This window comes from Gavialis gangeticus, unplaced genomic scaffold, assembly GCF_001723915.1.
Source record: "Gavialis gangeticus isolate Ggan-Ray unplaced genomic scaffold, GavGan_comp1, whole genome shotgun sequence".
NCBI classification, from domain to species: Eukaryota; Metazoa; Chordata; order Crocodylia; family Gavialidae; genus Gavialis; species Gavialis gangeticus.
The window spans coordinates 40295878-40311276 of NW_017729024.1; the positions used below are offsets into that span (position 1 = coordinate 40295878).

At 44.1% G+C, this 15399-nt stretch overlaps 1 protein-coding gene across 3 annotated transcripts in view; it reads left to right on the forward strand.

Annotated features, from left to right (window-relative positions):
• Window positions 1-15285: 15285 nt before the first annotated feature.
• The window catches only part of CUNH9orf72 (chromosome unknown C9orf72 homolog), a 34940-nt gene continuing 34826 nt past the window's right edge, over window positions 15286-15399 (forward strand). For 2 of the 3 annotated variants that reach the window (XM_019517030.1, XM_019517031.1), the window contains exon 1: window positions 15286-15319. The gene's annotated coding sequence lies outside the window, so the exon portion shown is untranslated. Of the gene's footprint in view, window positions 15322-15399 lie in introns of all 3 variants that reach the window. The other variant, XM_019517029.1, reaches the window with a different exon arrangement.

A 15399-nucleotide genomic window follows, 5' to 3' on the forward strand; every position in this document is an offset into this window, starting at 1 on the left:
CTGAGCCAGAATGTGCTGCATTCATAGACTCCACCAACTTGTTTTGATGATCAAGACAACACATTCATGCCATATACATTGGCTCCCCTTCAGGGTCCTTAAACTCCTCCTGTTTTGATGGATTATGTGATAAGTATCACAGCAACACCAAAGACAATATGCTATCTAGGATGTGGGAACTACCCTCAATTCTTTTGGACAGGAAACTGTAGTTACAAATTGCCTTTCTATAGAGTTACAACATCTTAAATTAGAGATAGTCAAGCCTGAGCTGGCATTGGCTGGTGCTAGATGTGTTTTTTTTCTGATTGTGTTGGGAGCATCATTATTAGGAAAATAGGTAAGTCTTCTAGGTGCTGTGGTTTAAATAGAAAGGTCGGGTGTTGAAGCCCTTAGGAATTTGGCTGGATGAGAATACACTGGAGAGGGTAAGACTGGAGTATATCTAGGAGTTGGGCTGAGAAAGATGCCTTCAGAGGGAGCAGTGGATTCATGGTTTTTGGAGGATAACGGCTTGCTATGTTGGGAAATTTACAAGCTGAGCAGTTCTCTGCTGACATTCTGCATGATGTACCTAAACTGGATAATACTTATATTCCCCCCATGAAATAGGAATTAAATGAAGTAACCTTCAAACCTGCAGAAGACTCCTTCCTCTACAGAAGGAGCCTTGCAGAAATGCAGATTCAGAGAATGGATAGTAGGAAAAACTAGGTTTGGCATAAGAGATTTTGTTCAACAATTTCACTGCAATTTTCATAGCAAAGGTGAAATTAATTAAATGAAAACAGTAGCTACCCAATTCTTATTGCAATCAGTAATGATAAGCTGTACTAAATTCCCTTATGTGTTGTGTTTTCTCAAATGCACATAAAATTGAAAATAAGACTAGTGGCTTGGGGCTGAGTTCATTGCATCCCTTTCCATTTCCCATGAAGGTAACAGGGGAAGGCTTCTCAAGGGAACAAGAGTTGGACAGGTGCCACAGAGTCAATTTCAATGCCTAGATTCAATCTCTATCAACCATTCAAATATAAGAAAGAAATAAGCATCTCACAATACAAAGTCTAGACAGCAGTATCCTCGTTGTCCCCAAACTTAGCCTGGCCAGATGGATCATCACAAGGGGAAGAGGAACAAGAAAAGGTTCTTAGAGCTTTGGGAGAGAGGCCAGCATGAAGGTCAGGTGACTATATGCAGCCCCTAGACAATAGATCTTTATAGAGTACCTGGCCAAAACTGACAGGATTCCCTTAGTTCCCAAAGCTGAGTAGAAACTCCTGCCATCTTTCCTTGTAGTGAGAGGCAATAACTGGCACATGCCACCAAGTTACAAGCAGAGGGTGATCCCTACCCTTCATGTGAGGGGAAGGGTGGTCCTGAACTCCGTCATATGCACAGGCAACCTGAATTCCTATATTCTTAACCTCTGGGTTTTTAATTCTGCTAACATACTGCTCTCTTAATGTAGTTTTTAATGTGACTTCATTTATCTTATTTTTTTTAAAGCAAAATGGAAAACTAGCTGTTCCATCACAGTGACACCCATGTTGTTCAGTCAGCAAGCTTGGAATTATTAAAATCACAGCGCAAACATCTGCCATTTAATAGAGTAACTGATAACAGCAGTAAAGCTAACACTAGAGTTAGATGAGACCAGGGGATTTCATAGCTCTTTGTTGACATTGGAGGATTTAGTTAAGTCTCAAAAATTCTGGGTAGTATTCCAGAATCTAAGGAGAGTGCTCTCTAGAGGTTATCACCTTTTTGCCCCTGGCCTCTCCCAGTTTGAGTTGGCTCTCTGTCTTGCGGACTCTGCATCCTTCCCTCCATCGTTCTCTCCTTGGCTATGTCCTAATCCCTATTTTCCACCATACTCTTTGGCTCTGTGTCTCAGTCCACACCACCTCTTTGTCCTGTCTTCCCCAGCCCTTGGTCCCAGTCTTTCTCCTTGCCATCCCAACTGACTTGGCTCCTAAACCCTCTCTAGCCTTGCCAAGTTGCTGCCAGCTGCTCCCTCTCTTCCTTCTTGTTATATTACCTGCAGAAGGACTACCTCCAGCTGTATAACTGCTCTAAGTTCCACTGCCCCGTAATTACACTGGTTCCTGGCTGCCATTAAGAGCCCCTGTGCCAAATTTGAAGTCCCTTCTCCAACACATGAAGTTAATAAAACGTGGCCAAAACAATGTGTTTGATTTTTATCTAACATGACTAAAACAGCATATTTTTCCCGAAGCTTCTTCTACTTTAAAATAATTAAACCATTTTGCTATAGTTTTCCGGAAAAAAGAACTTCAACCTGGGGCAGGCATCTCACATAGAAAACTTCATCCCAAATTGCAAAATTATAAAAAACTGAAAACTGTGTATTGTAATGGAAAGTATGGGGCAACTTCAACCATAGGAGTTGCTATAAACTGATACTAGTAACTACGCTAAGATTTTTTTTTTAATTTGTGTATATACATAGACAATATTAATGCTAGGATTAACCTATAAACATACAGTCATTCTGGTCACCACTCATTTTAGCACTCAGTCCTATGAGCTGTGAAAAACCTTGTTCTACTTTTCAGGAAGTCCTTGGCACCTTGCTCCCACCATGAATATTTTATTGTCTTTATTCATCATATTGTCATCCAACTTTCTCCCATACATAGACAGCAGTCAAACACAAAAGTATGTTTTAATGTTATTAGACCAATGGGAATCTTGCCCTTGGCTGCAGTGGGTCCAGGATTTCACCTTGCATGACTTTAATCCTGTTTCCACTGATATTATCAAAAAACCTCATTGACCTGCTACTCCAGTGATGACAGAGATGGGGCCTGTGCTCATATATACTGTACGAAATGTACATCAGCCCACAACTTGGTACCATGCAACTGTACTAAACTAAACTTGTCTTGCCCAGTTGCAAATTAGGTCAGAATTTCAACTCAGAATGTCTGAATTTAAACCCTTAGATTTACGAAATTAAAGAGACTGAAATGCTACTTCCGATTTACATAGTTGTGATAATTTTGTTAATGAGGCAGCTAACGAGCAGATGTTGCATTTAAATGTAAGTATCTGGGAAAAAGTGTCTCTAGATGGAATTTCCCTGTAATGCAATCATCCTAATCTTGATTGATCAGTAGATCTCCATGAAACTTTAAAAATCTCTTTTTTTTGAAAGAAGGTGGAATGTCCTGGTCTCTCTTGCAGTATTTTTTTACTGTGGTGAAAATATATTACTGTTTTGATATATTTGCCTGCTCTCACTTTTGCCCTATGCTGTCTCCGTGTGTCTCACGTACAACACATACCTTATTTTTTTAAATTACAGACACTGAATATTAGGGATGGATCAGTTGATTAGTAATTATTCATAAAGACATTCCTCTTGTGTGAGGCACACACTGACAGGTTACCTTGTACATTAATTAAATTGACTATGATAATGAGAATGTGTTGATGGAATCAGAATAACAGGTGGAGAGGAAACAGGCTCTTACGGGGGAAATATTCAAATCTAATGACACCAATGCCATCAATTCAGTGAGGCAAGTTGCCTGAAGAAATTTTCAACTATTGTGAATGAAATCAATTGGAGGATTAAAGATTATATGGAATAAGATATAGAAATGAGAAAACATTAGAAAAAATACAAGAACAGTAAAGTAATGTCTGCATGCTAAGGGAATCTCTAGCAGTGATGAACCCATTAAATCGATAAATACACTGAACAAAGAACAAGGAGAAAGAAATTAAGTTTGAAAAACTAAAAGTCAACCTGGAAATCTATTGCCTACTTCCTTAGCTAAGGTGTTTAAACATTGAAACATTTGTTAGATCTTATCTTTGCCTTTTTTCCTTATCAAGTGTTTAGATCGGGGTAGGCAACGTTTTTGGCTGGAGTACCGAAAAAACCACAATGTCCACCTTGGAAGGTGATGGAGTGCTGGCATGCCGGAGCCCAGAGCAGCTGTTTGCAGCCTCCCAGCTGCAGCCAGCCCACGGAGCCCGGTCTGCTTGCAGGAGGGCTTGCAGCCTCCCAGCTGCCTGCTGGGAGCAGCCTGAGCTCCGTCGCTGACAGCAGCTGCTTAGAGCCCAGGCTGGCGGTGGTGTGCCGAGCAAAATGGCCTTGCATGCCATTCTCAGCACGTGTGCCGGGGCTTACTAAACCCTGGTTTAGACAATGCAGGGATGTATAGGGCTAAAAGCAACAAGGCAATGGTGTGAAGAGACCTCGGCTCTCTCTACACATGCAGGTAGAGGCACACTTGTATTTAATGCATGATCTACATAATCGTTTCTCCCATCATGCCACATGTGCATTGCAGGAGGCATGATTGTGGGACCATGCATTAGATCCAATCGCACCTTATTGCCAGTGTAGGGGGAGTCTGATCCTGAGCTCCCCCTGCATCGGCAAAAAGCAGGCTCCCACAGATAGGAGCTGAGGGGTCTCCCAGCCACAGGGAACATGTACAGTTGGGACTGAGTGCTCCATCATGTGGGATGGGTCACACTGGATTCTTGCTTTGTTCCATGACACACTGTTTCTGCTGCTCCTGCTTTTCCACCTCCTGTTGTTGTTGTGAGGTTTCAAAGAACTGAGATCTCTGCAAAAGACTCTTCCTCCATTTGGGGCAGTCTTGGGTAATAGTCTCCCATGAGTTGAAATCAGTGTTGCATTTTTTTTAAAGTTGGCCTTGAGGATGTCCCTGAAGCCCTTTCTCTGCCCTCCTCTTGAGCATACACCTTGGCTGAGTTAAAATAACTCTTGCTTCAGGAGTCTGGAGTTAGACATCTGGATGATATGGCTGGACCAACGAAGTTGATGTCAGATGATCATCACTTCAATATTTATGGTATTTGCTTGCAGTAGAACACTAATGTTGGTGTCCTTCCCACTGGATTCAGAGGATCTTCTACAGGCAGTGTTGATGGTACTTCTCGAACTTTAGGTATGTCCTGTATGTTGTCCATGTCTCAGATCTGTACAGCAAGGTGAGCAGCATGACTACTTGGTAAACCATGCCTGGCTTGGAATCTGATGTCACAATCTTTGAACACCCATTTCTTCAGGTGTCCAAAGGCTGCACTTGCATATTTGAGGCATGTTGGATTTCTCCATCAGTGTCAACCTTCTGCGAGTGATGGCTTCCGAGGTACAAGAAATACTGTGTTCTCCAGGGACTTACTATGGATCTGGATTACGGGAGCTGGGGACTGCTCATTAAGAGCTTGTTGGTGGAAGTCCTTAGTCTTCTGAATGTTAATCGTAAGTCTCATTTCTTGGATGTCTTGGTAAAGACATTGAAGATTGCCTGAAGGTCTGTATCTGAGTGAGCACACAAAACAGCATCATCAGCATACTGGAGCGCAATGATTATGGTCAGATGGTCTTGGTTTTGGCTCAGAGTCAGCTGAAGTTAAACAGATTACCATGCATTTGGTAGTTTAGCTCCACCCTGGCTGGATGCTTGTTGGTGGTCAGTTGTATCATGGCAGCAAGGAATATTGAGAAGAGTGTTGGAACAATGACGCAGCCTTGCTTAACTTCCATTTTAACCTCAAAGGGACCTGTAATAGATCCCTAAGAAGCACTGCTTGCATACCATCATGGAGCAGGCAGAGAATGGTGGCAAATTTCGGTGCATCTGTACTTCACAAGGATCCTATACAACATTTCTCAGCTTACAGAGGCAAAAGCTTTCATGAAGTCAAACAAGCGCAGGTAGAGAGGCTTATTTCATAGATTTCATAGATGTTAGGGCTGGAAGGGACTTTGGAAGATCATCGAGTCCAGCCCCCCACCCAAAGGGCAGGAAGTCAGCTGGGGTCATAGGATCCCAGCAAGATAAGCATCCAAACTGCTCTTGAAGGTGTTCAATGTAGGTGCTTGAACCACCTCCGATGGCAGGCTGTTCCAGACCTTGGGCCTTGGACAGTAAAGAAATTCTTCCTTATGTCCAGCCTGAAAAGGTCTTGTAGTAGTTTATGACCGTTCGACCTCGTCATCCCTTGGGGCGCTCTGGTAAACAAACGTTCCCCCAGATACTGGTGGTCACCCCTGATAAACTTATAGGTGGCCATCAGGTCACCCCTGAGCCTGCGCTTTTCCAGGTTAAAGAGCCCCATGGCTCTCAGCCTGTCATCATTAAGGTCTGTTTTCCTGACCTCTGATCATGCAAGTGGCTCTTCTCTGGGCTCTCTCAAGCTTCTGCACATCCTTTTTTAATTGTGGAGCCCAAAACTGGACACAGTATGTTGTTTCTGGCATTTTTCCAGCAATGGGAAGCTGTGAATCTCATGTCAGTTGACACCCTAAACCCACAGTGAGATTCTGGGAGGAGCTGTTCAGCAAGTGGAAGGAGACCATTCAGGAGAGTTCTTGCAATGATCTTTCCTGTGGCGGACAGCAAGGAGATCCCTCTGTAGTTTCCACAGTCAGACTTGTTTCCTTTCTTGAAGATTGTCACTATAATGGCATTCCTGAGGTTGTCTGGGATTTCCTCATCATTCCAGACCCTAAAGATAAGGGTATGAAGCTGTGATGTGAGCTCCTCTACCTACTGCTGGAAGACTTCCACAGGGATTCCATCTGCTCCAGATGTCTTGTCGTTCTTCATCTGCTTGATGGCTTTCCTCACCTTATCAGGGGTTGGAGGGATTCTGAGATCATCTCTGACTGGGTGTTGTAGAATGGAGTTGAGAACACTCTTGTCACAACCAAGTCTTGATTGAGGTCTCCTCCATCCTTAGATCTCAAGGGGGTTGGTCCCTGAGTGTAGATGGCTTTGGTGGCACTGAAGAAACCACGCATATCATGGATATCAGTGAGATGTTAAATCTCCTTCGCCTTGTCTTCCCATTTGTCCCTCATATCACAGATCCTCCTTTGGACTTCAGCCTTGGCTTGTTGGAAATTCAGTTTCTTTTGCTTTGGGTTGGTGTCATTCTGCCATGCGTGAAAGGCCTCACATTTGATCTCCCAGTCATTTCTATCAAAACAGTTTTAGTGTTTCCTGGTAGAGAATCCAAGTGTCTCTTCACAGGCACTGATGACGGTGGCCTTGAGTGCACCCCAAATATTGCTGACATTCTCCTATTGCTGTTGATTGGAATTCACCAGCTTTTCATTGAGGCAGTGGTGGAAGAGGTCTCGCTTGGTTAGGTCCTTGAGTTCTTCAGTGGTGATCTTCCATCAACATACTTGGGAGCCAATTTGAGTGACACAACTGAGCAGATGAGTTGGTGATCAGTCCAGCAATCATCAGGTCCTAGCATAGCTCAAGTGGTGCAAACATCTTTGCTATCCCAGGCATGGACAATGACATAGTCAATCAGGTACCAATGCTTAGATTGCGGGTGTTGTGCCTGTTTTTCTGGCAGAACGCGGTGTTGATGATGGTGAGTTCATGTTCCATGCATTTGGTCAAGAGGAGGATGCCATTGGAGTAGACCTTTCCTACTCCTTCTTTGCCGATGGTTCTGTTCCAGAGATTACAGTCCCTTCTGACTCTGGAATTGAAATAACTGAGAAGAATAAGTCTGTGTTCCTCTGGAATGCCAGAAAGGACTTTGCTAAGGCTGGCATAGAATTCCTCCTTGGTTTCATTGGCAGTGTCAAGAGTCAGACTATACACATTGATGACAGTGGCATATTGGCTCCGTGCCAGTTTAAAAGAGAGACTTATGGGTGTTTAATTGCAATAGTGATCTCATTGAGATGGTTTATGAGTTCATTCTTAATAGCAAAACCAACTTGGTAAAGTCGGCATTCACTTTCATGCTTACCCTGTCAGAAAAAGGTATAGCCACCTCCGTGTTCTTTGAGCTGCCCATCTTCTGCTTGCTGGGTCTCACTCAATGCAGCTACATTGATGTTGTGTCACCTAGGTTGTCAGGCCACAATTGCAGCACAGTAGTCTGGGCGTTCACTATTAGGGTTGTGTATGGGGGTCCTGATGTTCAGAGATCCAGGTTTTCCATTTCCCACAGAAAAATGTGGTAAAATGTGGACTTTCTCCTTTAAAGCTGAAAAACACAGGAAATGGAAGGTTGTAGGCTGGCAGAGTTCCAGCCTGCAAGGGGCTGGGGGGAGTGGGAAGAGGGCAATCAGGCAGGGGGTGCCACATGTATGTGCGGCTGCACACATATGCATGTGGCAGCCATGCAATGTGGAGAGCAGCTGCCTCAGGTAAATCTGGGGGGGGATGGATTGAGGCCCCCAAAGTGAGGGAGGGAGTTGGGCAGAGCTGGGGCTGCGGAAGCTGCCCAGCTAGGGCAGTGTGTGGGGCTTGGCACCTGGGGCCAACGTAGGAATGCGCAGCCACAGGCCCCAGCTAAGGAGCAGGATGGAGACATGGGCAGCTCATTGGGGGCATGGAGGGGCTGGCTCCCCACTGCTGTGTGCATTCCCACGAGGGTATGGAGGCCATGTACCCCTCAGATTTGTGTGTGGGGTGAGGACAGATGCAAGCTGGTAGCAGGGAGGCTTGGTGCAGCTGCCAGGAGCCCTGCACCACCATGGGAAGGCGCCCCTGCCCACCCGGCAACAGTGGGGGCAGAACTCTGCACCACCAACCCTGTGGCTGCTGGGCAGGCAGGGAGCACCTTGCCATGGCAGCACAGGGCTCCTGACAGTGACACTGAGCCACCCCGCCCCACTCTCTCCTGCCACGCCGGGTCCCACACACTAGGCCATGGAGGCCCCAGAGGGAGAGCAGCAGGGTGGGGAGGCCCAAGCATGCAGCAGCCAGTCTGCATCTGGTTTCCCCACCATGGGCTCCGTTCCAGCCATGCCACCCATGGGGGAGGGGGAGCTGGCCTTTGTGCTCCACTCCGGCTGCATCAGCTGCTGCCTCCCACAGGCAGCAGCTGGGGCTTGGGCACTGCTGGGGTGAGAAGCAAGGGGCTGCAGAACCAGGTCCCTGGCAGCTGGGGTCCCCCTCCAGACCTGCTGGAGGGGTGGGGAGCCATGAATGCGGAGTAAGGGTCACCGGCTGGGCCAGGGGATTCTGGGTGGGGAATGAGGGGCACTGGCAAGAGCCCAGGTGGCTGTGGGTAGGGAGTGAGGGGCAGCCAGCAGGGCCAGAAGGCTGTGGGTAGAGGGTGAGGCTTACTAGCAGAGCTGGGGGCTGCAGGTCCTGAGTGAGGGGCCAGGGGGGCTGTGGGTTTGAAGTAAGGGGCACCAGCAGAGCTGGGGGGCTGTGGCTTGGGAGGGAGGGGCAATGGCATGGGCAGGGCAATGGCATTATCAGGGCTGCTCAGCACCACAAAGCAATGTTTGTGTGGGGGGGGGTGTAGCTGCAGCTGGACCTGGTGAGCAAAGTGGGCAGTGGGAGGTCTGATTTTCCATGATTAAAGGACACAAAATCAAATGCCAAAATTCAGCGGTATTTAAAATTTATTTTATTTTAATAATTGAGGCACTGGTAGGCTTCCAAATTACCTTAAATGTGTAAATACATCAATAAAACATTGTGTTCAACTGAAACATACATACATACATACATACATACATAATATATATAGTGGTTTCACTTTAATCACAGAAAAATACAGAGTTGGAGTTTTTTTAATCAGAGAATTTGCTATTTTTATCAGAGAATTTGTGATATTTAAACAGAGAAAACCAGGATCCTCGCTGATGTTCCAGGTCCCGAAAATGATGGTATGTCTTCATTAGTATTTTTTACTGGAGTAAAGGTGATCCCACTGGACATGGTTATCCAGTCAGGAAGAAATACAGAATACTGTATTAGACAAACTATGTTCAGGGCACCATTAGGGTAGGTAAGTAACATTATGCCTTAGTAATCCCATCTTTAAAACCAGGAAAGAGACTAGGGCTGACATTTTCAGAAGTGTCCACTAATTTAACGCTATTTGTTTTCTGAGTGATCACTTGAGACACAGACATATGGAGCATCAGCAAATTTTGCAAGCAGTGAGAACCGTTTTTCACGAAATTACATATTTCCTTCAGCAGCATGCAGCATCTAAAATATTATAATCAAGGGCATGACAACAATGGGGTAATGGCCTTTATAAACCAAAACAGTAATTTATTCAGCAGGAAATGATACAGTGTGGGTTGTGACACTAAACTGGAAATGCTGGAGAGGAAGTTTTATTTGAGAAAGGCTTGTTGTTTAATTCTCTTTTAGATTAGAAAAGGAGAACTGGAAATGTTGAGCACTGTATACTTTATGAGTTTGCACAATAACAATAATGATGATAAAACATCTCCAGAGAAAATTGCTAGCTTGGTTTGAAAGCTTCCAAAAGCTGGGACACAGTTTGAATAAGCCCAAGTGATCTTGTAGATGTTGACACCAAACAAATCAAAGGCACAAACATTCTGACTCACTCCTTGCTAGTTGTGGCATGAAAATGTGTTAACTTTTCCAAAATGTTTTTTAATTGGTTTCCTTGGCATATTTCCTTCAAACCCAAAGGTTCCTTAGCATTGCTAATGATGGATGCAAGTAATAGTGCATCAGCAAGGGATGAGGCCAGCATTTTTAAAAAGTGCCCAATCCATCCAAAGCTCCAGTACCACCACTCCAGGGCAAATGTGAAACTGCCATAATTCCCACGGTTACTGTGCTTCTGTTCAGAAGATTACTGCCTACATGCATGCACACACTGGAACTGCTACCTCTCCAAACACAATTACCAGTCTATGGGGTTGTAAAAGGAGCCTTGAGAGATCTGCACTCTGCAGTTTTGAAGGAGAGGGGAGATAAATGCTGCCTCTCTGTTGCAATGGCAGAGTGCCATTTTCCAATCTATGGAGAAAGGGACAAGATTCCCCCATTTCAGACTCTGAAGACCATGCAGCCATTGCCAGTAGCAAGCATTACAATGGACATCCAAATCTTTTTTTCAGACAGGCAAAACAATACTGGAAGCAAGCTGCCATCCTGAAAGATTATTGTTTTTTCAGTGAGCAGCACTGTAACCAAGCAAATATACAATATGCAAAAAGAAATAAGCAGCTCTGCCACCCTGCTAGCTATAATTTATAAAACCAACATGCCTCCCAGCCCATTGAAACCAGTAAATTTTCCCCAGTTAAGAGAAGTAAAACTCAGTAGGAGAAGTTAGTCTGAAAAAGAAACAAATGAGGTTTTACATGAAATCACTAACACAGAGCAAGTTTTGCTGTAGCTTTCTGTACACTTCTGGCTTTCTCTTTATTCATACCTTATAATTAAGACTAAAATATTTTATTCTGCTGAGAGAGGTATTTGGGGGTGGGTGTTAAGACCTGAAAAGCTCTCATATCTGCGTATTCTAGTCTGGAAATGTTACATGAGATTAATGATTTGTTTCTGTTTGCTTGCTTTAATAAAATTCCTATGTTACATCATTCTAACTCACTCCTGCGAACTGGAGAGGAAAAACTAAGGGAAAAAAGCAAAAACTATGATATGGATGGATGCAAGAAACAAGTCCAGGATAATTTTAGGTGTTTGGTAGTCACATTCATAGAGAGTATCAGACTGTCCATAAAAACCATGAAGTCACCAACTATTACATGGATGGTATATATAACTGCATTTTGTTGATATCTGAGTTATCAAAGCCTAAGACAGGGGCTCTGTGTTGTTGGAGAGGTGGTGTTTCAAGTAAGATACAAAATAGAGTGTTTAAACATTGTTAAAGGTTTTTAATCCCAGTTTCCAACTCAGGAGATTATACACCAATGAGGTAAATTCAGCCTGTTTTTCTCTTCGGTTGGATACAGTAGTCTTTTTAGCATCCAGTAACTGGATGGTTTAGTAAAAAATGACCCTGCCTTGAGTAGGGGCCTCGACTAAATGACCTCATGAGATCCCTTCCAGCATTACTTATGATCCTATCCTATTACCAGCTCCTTCTTGTCAAGCACAGTGAACTGCCTCCATGTTTTCCATGGCAGAAGTGGCTGCTTTTGACTATAATAAGCCATATCCTGATCACATTGAAATCCTACTGTTAACAAGATCTCAATTTTACATTTCACCTAAAAAGGAACTCTGTGGTACATTGCTCTGCACATCCTATCCAGGTTTTTTTAGGGTAATTTTATTCTATATGCATATACTTCTCTAGCACTGCTTTAAAAAGTATCCTCCTCCAGTTGCTGTCCTGTCTGTATAGTGCTGGCTGAGATTGATAAAAGCACTGGAGGCAGATATAGATCAGATGTGGGAGAAGAGTCCTCTGCTTATCTAGTTTTGAATTTTCTTTAAATGTATGATTGATATTGTAGAAGTAATTCTTATTCCATATCCTTCCCATTAAAAGTTGCTTAGTTAGCTGTTATGGTTACTTGGTGCTTACTTAATCAGTTGTCATGACTCAAGAGACGTATAAAAAGCTTGAAACAAACTCAAACATCACTCCCTGCTGTTGACCAATCTTTAGCTACTTTGAAGCCCTCTTTCTTTGATTCCATTTCTTTTTTCATTTGTGACAGCATAGCAATGATCTCCCTCTCTACTAGCCCTAACACTTGAACTGCAATACACATTGCTCATTCATTCCTGTTCACCTACAAGTGCCTTTATTTGGAAATTATAATAATCAGGAGAGGAAAAATTGCAACTACAAAAATAAAATGAATATGTTGTGCTTGGTTGCTTACTTGAGCCCTGGTTCAGAGCCTGTAACACTTCTCCTTCTCTCTGTGTTTCATATTTCTTTTAATTAACTTTTATTTACACATACAGCATTGGGCTTTGCAACCAGCTGTATTTTCTGCTTGGGGAAAAAAAGATCTGCTTACACAGCAGTCTGTCACCATTTTTCTACTGCCTCTGCAAAATGCACCTGCAGGAATATTATTAGTCTTTTCAGATCATGTAAAATAGGATTCCTATCATCTTATCTGCCTGAACAACCATGAAGAACTGAAGGAAAAACCTAAAAGACAAAGGTCAGAGTTGCTACAACAGACAGAAATCTCACTCTGCAGAAACCTCAATTTGGCAATTGAAGAACCACAGATATTATTTAAAAGGAAAAATATTTGTAACTTGTCTAACAACAGTGCATAGTGGTTGGTGATTTCTATCCGCTGCTCTCAAAGTATTTTGCAGTTTAGTAAACTGAGGCACAGAGCTGTTAAGTGACTTTCTCAGTGTGATAGAGCCCACATATCTATAACATCCATTTACTAGGTCATGTTTCACTTGTTTCATGGGCATGGTCTCCTAAGCCAGAAGTAGGGAAGCTGCCTTAATGTATTTCTGCCTACATACCAATAAGCTGTAAGGTGGCTATACTTCCAGTGTGAAAGGTAGCATACGCAGGGTGTCTCAGTATGGCACTGCTGGGTGGCCTGAATTAATTGGGGAATAATTCAACAAGTCCATGGCAGAAACAATAATAGAAGTCCATGCCTCAGACTCTCTTCTTGAGGAAGCTACCTACTTTACTGCAGTGCCAAACCCCTAAAGCTGTATTCTCCTAGCTTTCGATTTCCTGGCATTTCACAGCAGTCTTCATACTTGAAAGCTTGTTGTTTGATTCCTACACCTGGGAGGGGGCTTGCCCCGATTTAGTTTCACTGCCCCAGTAGGCCCAGGTGCAAAGTTAGGAGGGGCTTTGGAATCATTCCCCACCCCAGCAGAGCCAATGCCCAGCAGCAATAGTAGATCCACAGTTTACCCATGCTGGGAACTCCAAAATAGTTGCTGGCTGCAGTTGCTGATTTAACAGCAATACCTAAGGCAGGCAGAGCAGCTCATTCAGGGACTGTTTAGGAGTTCCCAGCATGCGTAAGACTGCTGCACATACATAGACCCTTCACCCCCCCCACTCCTGGAACTGTGCCACCCTCCCTTCTCCCCCCCCCCCCATTTTGCCTAAGGTGCCAACTCTGCTTGCTAGACCACTGCATTGTCCAGAGCAAAATGTAAACTGCAAACTTGAATAAATGAAGAACAAATAACTATCAATATCTTGTTGTTCTTTTAGTACCTGAGACTTGTTGGAAAAGGAATATATTAGGTCAAATTTAGAGCTCATGTAAACAGCCCATCACCAGTGAAATCAAAGAGGCCGGGCCAGTTTACAGCACTACTGAGTTTGAGGCCTGATCTTTATCTATCACTGTGTTCCTTCTGCAAATTCAGTTTCAACCACTTCTGTAACTGGAGGCTGGTTTTGACACTTCCCCCAGTCTTTATACAAAAATTATACAGATTTTTGGATAACTTTACTGGAACATTTGCTTTTTTACAAAACAAAACATAATTTCTGCAGATAAATTTGATGCATAATATAGAATTATATATATATATATAATTTGATACTAAAATGTATCTGTGCATCTTATGAGTAACATTGTATAAAAATAAAAGCATAATTTTAATTTGTAAAAAAACTAAAATAATGAAATCAACTAGTAAAATTAAATAAACGAGTAAACTAACTAGTAAAACAAAATAATGAAATTAACTAGTAAAAAAAGGTGGGAACATGATGCAACAAAAAGGCAGTGTACTGGTTGTGCTTCTTTACAGCTGTTTATATATATGTATAGCAGTGTTTCATTTTACTCACAGAAAAATGTGGATTTTGGGTTACTTGTTTTAATCCGAAAATTGGGGATTTTTTGAAATCAGAGAAACTAGGATGCCTGTACATCATTGACGCTAGCCATTGTACCCGAGCAGTGGTTGGCCTGTTGAGGTCAAGAAGGCAGGGCAAAGTAGATATGCTTTTGTGGCCTGAAGCTCACTTCATCATCTAATGCCATGAGTATCACATCCTCATCCTCCTTCCGAAGGCACGAGGACACAGATATAACAGCAAACACTTTTTTCTCTAGCAAGCAAAGCCCAGGCTTGGCAGGGGGTTGCAAAACCAAAGGTGCCAGGCCAGCCCAGACGTGTGGCGTAGCACAAGACCAGCCATCCTCCTTCCACATTGAGAAGGCTGCACCACTGGCAAAAACCCCAAACTGTGAACCTGAGGCAGGAGGCACAGCTAAAGCTGCCCCTGTTTCACCTGCTCCTGCTTTTCAAGTCAGCCTCACGCTTTCCAGAGGCTGACCCCAGGTTGTTTGCGCGCGCACTTCGCAGCGCGGACAAAAACACGCTACCCTTCGCCCCTGCCGGGCGTGTTGTTTCCCTGTGCGCATGTGCCGCATGTGGCCACGCGACTCCGGCAGGGGGCAGCGCTGCCCGCCCAGCTCCGCGCAAAGCCGTGAGGCCCTGGCGCATGCGCATGCGCCGGTCCGCACCTAGTAACAGCGGAGGGGGAAGCGCCGGGTGGTTTCCGCGCCTGCGCGAGGGTAGCGGTGTCAGGCGGTGGAAGGTCGTCCGTAAGTTTGGTTGCCGCGCGCCTGAGGGGCTGGCGGGGGGGGGGGGTCGTGTGCGCTACCTGGTGGGGGCTGCCTCAGCT